Below are 9,193 nucleotides of genomic sequence, written 5' to 3'. Positions count from 1 at the left end.
ACAAAAATCTGCTGTCTTTGGGCAGAAAGTAAAATTAGCTCTGGTCTGTGTTCATGTTTCACTGCCAACACATGCTAGGTATGTGATAAAGAAGGTAAGGCTGTTCCCAGTAGCCTGGAAGACAAAAATAGTCCATCAGTGTATGCTCTAGTGTCGCTCTATTAGGAACTGCGAGGAGAGACGACACAGACTCTCATGAAGTCAGAACAGGAGAATTTCTCTAGTTTATTGCTTCAGGTCTCTTTATAGACTGATACGTGGAAAGTACAGAAAGGAAACTCTTATTGGTTAGTAAACTGCTACATCACCATCATTGGTCAGTGGGGCTCACCACCCCCTTGACTTTCTCCTGCAAAGAAAACAAGGGATAGAAAACAACACCTGCAAGGCTGTTTTCTGTCCCTGAGGATTGTTTTAATTCTTTTTCATGTTTTTCCCAGACTACTTTCTCAGGCAAGACTGAGGAGCTATGCGGCCTATAATTCCTACAGGCACTCTGGTTCAGATTTAGCATCCATACTCTAGGATTTCAAAGAGGTTTTCCAGAAGGAATTTAACAGAAGGCTCCTTTAACTGTCTCAAAAGCACAAACCCATTTGAAAGGAGTTATCTTGTATATCCAGGCTGAGTCCTGCCCTGCAGGAATAATTTCTGTTGTTTGCAAAGTGCTAACAGCCTTTTGCTTTATGGTATATCAGTTATTTAAGAGATACATGTTATTTTGACTGATGCTTTTTATAGTGACTTTCTGCTACTTTGGTAAATGAACTGAGAAGTAACATGGTCTGCATGCAGCAATTCAATTTTCACTGAAGGGATGAGTATATGTAAAACTGCTGAAGATCGAAAATTTGCTCACAGTTGATCTGTTTTTCTAAAAAGCTAGAAACAGATGACTTTGTTAATCAACTGATTGATAATTTTTGAGTAATTTCCATTACTAGACATTCTTGTGTCTATGAAGGAAAATGTACTTAGAGGCATTCAATATGACATAATGAAAAATTTATTAGATCTATTTCTTTTCTTGAATTGTTTCATGTTAAGGCCTTTCTGCATTGTGGAGTTTACAGGCTGGTGATACTGTGTTGGGGTGATATATGATTTATGATTCCCTGATCCTCTGCTTTATGCCAGAAATGGTTGCTGTATCTTTGAGGTGAGTCCAGGGAAGGGTGAAGCCTTGAACCCTTTGGCAGACTTTTTCAAAGCCTCATTGGCCAGGCATCCAAGGTGTGGGGCTGTCTGGGTTTTGTTTGGCTAGCTTGGTTTTGTTAGCGAAGGCAAGAAGGTTGGTTTTTTTCCTTCCCTGGCCTTTGAGAAGCTGCAGCAGGAATCCTTTTGCAACTTTTTGAGGTGAACTGGACAGCCTGTTTAGTCTGATATCAGAGAAAACAAGACCTGCAGGAGAGGACTTGGGATCAGTGGGAGAGAGGGGAAAGGGCCCCTCCATTTCAGCCTCAAACCTCAAGGAAGCTGAGCCAGAGAGGGATAGCACACTGACAGGCTCTAGCCCACCTGCTTCTTTTGCTGTGGAGGGGGGATTGATGCCAGAAAGCCACCAGGTTTTCACCTGTTCACCCGAACTGCTGCCTGAAGCTCCTGGTTTTTTTACCCTTGAAAAAGAGCCTGGCACCATCTTCTACTGCATGGCATGAACAAATATATTTCCCCCAGCTTTTTGGGCTTGTCAGGAAAAGTAATCCACAAACACCAGAAGTTTATGTTCAAAAAGGAGACAGAGGTGTCCATTTACTTTATTCTAATAAAGGGAGAGGCCACGGGGCATTTCCCTGGGGTCTCTTGAATTTTTGGTGGACTCAGCCTCCTTTTTATCCTAATTTCCTGCAAACATTTCTCTCTCTCTCTCTCACAACTGGCCTAGGTACTTGAGAGGTACAGACTTCCTGGAACGCCTGATACCTAAGACTCCCCTCTAATGCATAACCCTTCCTTTTAATTTTTAATTCTTTCGGAATATATGGCTTTTTCCCATTTTTTATTTCAATATCCAATATCATTTATCAACAAACCTACAGTTTGTTTGTAAAGGCAAATATCTTTTTTTCCATTCATCAATCAGTGAAATCCTTCCCATTGTTCCTTTTATCTTGCAATACTAGTTTTATCTACCAGCAGACCCACAGCTTGCTTGTAAAGACAAATCCATCATTCCTTTCAGGCTTTTGTTTCTGTGTGTGTGTGGTGGGGTAAGGTTTGACAGTTTAATATGTAGCATTTATTTACTTTTTCCCCCATGCCTTGTGGGCATTCTATTTGTTAATAAACTGTTGTTTTGTTGGGTTTTTTCCACTTTCATCCACTAGTATTCATTTCCTATTGGTGGAAAGGGATGGTTGGAACACATTTTGGAGGAGACTCTTCATTCTTGAGTGTTTTCCCCTAAATTTGTTCTAAACTGAGATAGATACAGTGATAGAGGAGAGCTGGCTTCAGCTGCATGTAGGATATGGAGCCTGATTCTGAAATATTCATTGCAGAGACCAATGATACTACAGTTTACATCCAGCTGTGATATGCAGAAAGAAAACTATAACCCACAGAGTAAGTTGTAAGAGTAGGTATGTATTTGTTCAGTGCTGAGGTTCATGGGGGATATCGTCTCCAAAAATGTGCACATCCTGGAGACTTGCCCCTCTCTTTTTATTCTCTACAAACTAGGGTTACACAATACACCTCATATATATTAATTTCCTAACCTTGAACTTGAGAGAATTTTAAGCTCTCAGGTGCTGATTGTTCCCAAGGGAAAGGCTTTGGGAACTGTTTTTCTCAAGGACTATTTGTATAAGTAAGAGATTACTTTCCCAAAACAAGACACAGATGTTCTGAGAGTGTTTTCTCTCTTGTCCCACCAAAGGGATGAGGGAGGTGTTGTTCCTTCTACCAATCAGGGTGACCTGATTGGAACAGCTTATAAAAAGAGTTGTAAAACCCCGCAATAAAAGGTTTTCTTCGCCTCACAAAAAACCTCTGTGGTTGCTGTGTGTGTGATTTCTTGGAATCCTTGCAATACTCTGTGTCCTCTAGTGACAGATAATTACTGTCATTTATTGGATTTGTGATCAATGGTAAAATATTATGGGAGAAAGAACAAAAAAGCAAGTAGGATGTGGTGTCATTAGGAGAAAAACACATTTGTTTAATTGAAAGTGTGCCTTATATCTAAGAAGCTCTAGATTTCATCAGAGGCCAGAATATGGCTTGAGGTTTGGAAGATTTAGCTGGTAGTATAATTTGGCATTCATAAATTTGCTCTGCAGGAACTTTTTGCAAGTAAATTAAAGAGATGTTTAAAGGTTTCTATGTCTGATTTTAACGGGCATAGCAACTTCCTGGAGCTTTCTAAGTGAGGCTTTGCTGAAGATGACAGTTATTTTCCTCCTTCCCCTCACAAGTCTTTGTTACATGCCTTTGTGCTGTGGCTCTGACATCCATGGGAAGCTATACCTGAGTGCAGCTTCCTGTATATTGTATTCTTTTGTGCACTGGCTCTTCCCTATGGTTTTTGTTTTATGCACTGAAGTGCTTTTTGAAGAGCTACACATCCTTATTTATGTCAGTGTCAGCTCTAAAGACCTTTCTAATTTTATTTTAACAAACCTATTTGGAACATTTTCTCCTCAGTTTGCTCTTGAGTTTCTTTGGCTGTGTCCCCTGAGGGAAAAAAGAGCGACCCTTCCTTCCAATCACTTCTAGGTTCCAGGACAGTTAATCCGGGCCTCCAGCCCTAAATGGTGAAGGAGTAAAAGGAAGATTTTCAACACCCTGAAAAAACTGTAAAAATAATAATAAAAAAAACCCCCTAAGTCCTGGGGATGAATTTTTACTGTAGTGCCTCATGAAAGAGCAGGTTACTACAAGGAAGGTATCCCGTAGATTTGCATTTCCTGCCTATCTCTGTGGGGTCTTGGTAGCACTGTTGGAGAAAGAATCTGTGTTGGGTGCTACCTGATGGTGATTCCCAATGGAGACACAGAGCTGTGTTAGCAGAAATCCTCCTTTCCCTGCAAATGAAAGAAACTATTTTTAGGGACCTGTATTGATTTGGCTGTGGAAGGTGACTCAAATTCAGGAAGGGAAATGACCTCTGGTCTCCTAAGGTTTTCTTCTTTGGCAGCAAAACCTGCTGGTTTTGGTAAAGAGGAAGGGAAGGGAAAAGTCCATAAAATAGATTATCTGTATCACTTCTGGTAGGCTTTTATAAGAGAAATAATAAATAATCTTGAATGTATGCTTGCCAGCTTCCAGAAGTTAACTATCTCCTTATAACTAAGCAGCAATTTATTAGGGGAAGTAAGGCAGTAATTTTAATAAAAGTGTTAACAAATATCAGTATAGCACATTAGGATGAATTCTCCAGGTATTATAATCTCTAACCATTACAACTTTTTTTTTTTAAATTCCACTAATTTCCTCATTTGATATGTTCTTTATTATCAGAACCTGATTGGCAAGTTTAGATTAAGTCAGAGCTGAGATTTTCAATCAGTAACAGTATATGTTTCTCACATGACCTTGTTGAAGTTGAAAAAGCAAAAATTACTTAGACCATTTTGTGGGCTATCAGAAGGAAAATGAATAATTTAAATTGTTTAGTTCAAACCATCACTACATCATGTTATCATTACACAATTAGTTTGTTGTCAGTTCATTCTATTTTTATAGTGATTTATTTTTATAATGATGTATTTAGTTGCAGCTCTGGAGATAAAGTTCCACAAATGACTTTTAGGAAGTGTATTTCTTTTGACAGAATTGCAGAATCATGGAATAATTTAGGTTGGAGGGAAACTTGGGTAACTATCTTGTCAGTCAGGGCTGACTTCAGCATTAGATTAGATAGTTCATGGCCGTGTCTTGTTGAGTTTGGAGCATTTCCTAAGCATGGGGATCCCTCAGCATGTCTGGGCACTTTGACACAGTTGGAACAACCATGCAGAACCACATTTTCAAATACCTGATTAGATCACAATTTTCCTCATTTCAGTTTGCATTTTGTCCTTTCTGAAAAAAGTGTATGTCCTGCCTTCCTGCTGCCCACCCTAAGGAAGCAGGGCCTTCTACTTACCCCTTCAGGAAAACATGACCACTGTGCTTCTCAGCTCTAGAACTGTTCCAGTATTGACAGCTTTACATCTTGCTGCTTCAGACATCTGAACTGGCCCATTTGAATGAGATTTAAACTCCTAGCAGTTTCAAAACAGAAAGGGAGAGAAACCTCAGATTACCTTCAGTCATCCCTTTTCATATTACATGTCTGATCTCCAGAGCAAGGTAACTGTCTGTGTGCCTTCTCTCTAACCATCCTGGATGCTACAGCTACAAGGAAAAAAGTAAAATTCTGTTGTACGGGGAAAGGAACTTCCAGTTCTAGCTGCCTTCTAATCTTCTTCTCTCCGCATTTTAAAAAAAATATGTGTAAACCCCTCAAGTTTCTGGATTAAAAATAAGCTACAGAAAAAAGGAAAGGAGGGCCTTATAACAGATAATAATACAATTACGAAGATAATTTCAGAAAAATATTAAGAAAAGCTTTAGGGGAATAATGAAGGTAGAAAGTCAGCCAAGAATAATGTGGTCCTGCCTGCTCTTGCCCTGTGGGATGTGACCAGGACTAAGGTTGAGTGCTCAGAGTCATGGCACCTGGAATGAGAACTGTAAAGGATGCCTCCTCTCTCTCCTCACACCTCGCTCACTCTTGTTCTCTCCTCTCTTGTTTTCCTACTGAGACACTGAGCAATCATTATGAATGTATAATTTCTTTAGACTTGACTAAAGAATTCAATCCATGTGTGATTCCATCAGATGAGTAATGACCAGAAGAGTAGTATTTTATTGTGTACGTACAATTTAAAAATCTGTGTGAGAGAAATATGTATTTTCTTAAAATTCCATCTTGGCAGAGGTAGGCTACTATTTTTGCATGTTCTATAGTAGGTTTTTTCTTCAGAAGAATATAGCAAAGAGAGAGGAACACTTTTGTATTTTTTTTTGGCAGAAATACTTCTTCATTCATGAGCAGCAATCACTCACAATCATTATTATCACATATATGTGATAATAAAATGCTACAACCAGGTTTGAAGTAGATCTGGGAAGTTATGAAGGCAGAGAACACCTCAGATCTTAGGCACAATGCAAATATATTGATAACTGAAGAAAAAGTTAAGCCAGCAGTGGTATCACTGCTTGTCCCAGTCCTGGATGTGTTTGGAACTCTGGAAATGGGGGGAACTGGTGAGAAGACAGGGCTTTATGTTATCTCTGTCCTGCCCTCAGCTGGCTTATATAATGCTAAAAAAGTGTTTGTACATGTAAGTGTCATGAGTGACACTTTCCTGGGATTGTATGATTATGAGCAACTCATCCTGGAAAAGATTAATGTTGGCACACAGCAATCCAGAGGAGACCTGGAGCAGGCACCAGAGGACTGATAAACTGTTGGGGCTTTCTGTGCTGTGCCCAATTATCTGAACACTGGAATCCAGATATGGATGAACTTGAAAGGACTTTACTGATCGGATTTCTTGTAACAGAGGCCCCAGAAACTTCCTAGTCTCCTTTAATTTGGAGATTGTTTTTGCACATGACCTCATATTTTATTTTTCTAATGTCGTTTCCCCATCCCGAGGAATTTCCCCCTGGATGGGGTGAATCTTAGTTTATAGGATGTATTCTAGAGAGGACCTTGGTTTCTCAAAATGGTGTAGGGCTTTAAGTCCTCCACCTGCAAAGCCTTTAGGATGTTTGGTCTCCTGGTCTAACAAAATAATAGGGCTATGTTAAGTTAACAGACTTAAGGAAGTACAAGTATGCATGCTAAGAATACTGAGGATACACAAAAGGTATATAAAAGAAAAGGCAAATAATCACCTTGGAAACAATATAAGAGATATTAAGCTGTGTGGTGGTTTTAGCTCTAGCTAAAATCACCAGAGTATTTACTCATTTCTTAGTGTGAGATATGAATTAGGAGAAGGGAAAAACAGGCTTAAAAGGAATAAAGAAAGTTTACTAATAGAACTACAAGAGTAAGAAACCAGAATAAAACCTCCAGAAACCTTTCCTCCCCCCACTCAACCTTTTTCCTTTCCCAACTGGCACCATAGAGACAAAACCTGGGATGCTAAAGCAGTTACAACTATACAGTAGTCTTTTCATCAGTCTTTATAGGGAAAGTTTTCTCTTGTCATTCCATGGAGAGTCCTCACCAAGAAATAGTTCTCTCATGGCTTTTCATTTCCATGATTGGCAACCACCCAGAAAAAAACTCTGCCATCATGCCTTCCTTCCATTCGCATGCCACTCAGAGGTGTGTTCATGGGCCATGAACTCAAGGGGTTTTATTTTAAGGATGAGTTATTCAAAGGAAAAGATTCTCTTCATCTGTCTCTGTGATCATCTCTGAGAACAGAGGTTTGCTTCTCTCCCTTGGGGCAAAGGGTTTTCATCAGCTCTCACTTTTCTCTCTCTCTGTTTAAGCATCTTATGGAATCACAGCTACTCCTTCATCTGCTTAGCTCTATCAATGGATACCTTTGCTCAGATCTACAGTTTGAAATACTTTATTCCCCCCAATACTCTTTCATGAATTAAAGGAGTTTCTCAGAACATTATTGTCCATCTCCATGGCCCTACCAAAAGAATATTTCAGCTTATTAAAGCATATCCACATTCTCCTTCCATCTGGAGCTTGACTCTTTCTCTTACTGACCTTGATGTTTCATGTTGTCTTTGACATGTTGATTTCCCACTTTTCCCTCTCTGAAGAGGGGATTAAGTCTGCAGGTCTCATCTGTGTAGTGAAAGGATTAAATCTGGCCCAAGCTGTGTAGGCCTTCATGGTGTCAGATTTCAGATGTCTTTCTTAGCCCAGAAGCCACAGGTAGGGAGCAGATGGTTTTCAGCTTGGAGCCATCTATGGGGGGGGGGGGGGGTGAGTATTGAGAGACCACCAGCTTATTCACGACCCTTCACAGAAGTAAACGTGAATGCCATTTATTTCTATCTTTAGCACAACTTTTACAGGGTTCTACAGGGTCCACGGGCAGAGCAAGTGACCATTCGCTAATGCATATAGGTTTACATTTTTTCTCTTATACACAAGGATATTGTTTTGCTTTATTCTCTGTTCTGCAGGAAGGTTTTAAGGACTTTAGCCTTTAATATCATGACTTATTTCAAAGGCTGGTTTGTGCAGACAGGCCTTTACTAATTAATATATAAAATATAGCAACAATTTCCCCTTTCTCTTTTTGCACAAACCAGGCTTTGGATGTGACTCATTCTATACTTTTATGAAGACAAGATAACATACAACTTAAAACTGTCATCCCAATTGACACTATAAGTAAAGTCCATCCTCCTTCTAGCACAAGAGACCTCAACCATCCAGTGATGCCCCAGCTGGAGAACCAACTTCCAGTGGGGTCACTATCTTCTTTCAGGGCATGTAACCCATCCTGTAGCTGTTGTAGCTCCTTATGGATGGAAACTGAATGATCAGTAAGATTCAAGCAGCACATGCCTTCAAACTCCTCAGAACCATGTCCTTGTGCTAAGAGCAAGAAATCAATTGCAGCTCGATTTTGTAATACTGCATGACGTACACTACTCATATCAGCTGAAAGCTCACTTAACATTGTGGATGTTAAGTTCAATTATTTCTTAGTCTAACAAGAAAGCCTTTTTAGAGTTGCTAAGCCTTAATTCATTCAGGCTTCGCTTTGACTGTTTGATGTTTTTTATTTTATCAGCTGCATTCAGCAATTGGTGTAAGCCTGGATGGAAACAAAGTTAGTTTCCCAAGATAACAGGTCTTCTGTGGACTAGCGGGAATTCCATTCCATGCTCTATCTCCACAGATTAGGAATATGGCACTAGGTAATCGCTTTGGTAATTGTCCAATTGTGAGATTGCACCGTGAATAAAAAGCTTTACTTTCAGTGGGAGTAACGAGATCAACTATAGAGTTGACTGCAGCCCAGAGTGCTGCACTACTTTGTTGGAATGACTTTTTGTCGGGGGCTTAAACATTATTCATCTACCTGAGGTATTGGTGGAACTTAACAAATCTAATTCTTCTGGGGGCCCTATGGTAACATTGAACTTTGGTAATTTTTGCTTGCCAACAGGCTTCAAAGTTGTCTTAATGTGAAGCCAACAGTGC

This window comes from Parus major, unplaced genomic scaffold, assembly GCF_001522545.3.
Source record: "Parus major isolate Abel unplaced genomic scaffold, Parus_major1.1 Scaffold381, whole genome shotgun sequence".
Classification (NCBI taxonomy): Eukaryota; Metazoa; Chordata; class Aves; order Passeriformes; family Paridae; genus Parus; species Parus major.
The sequence above is the reverse complement of the archived record's forward strand: the minus strand, read 5'-3'. Positions refer to the sequence as shown.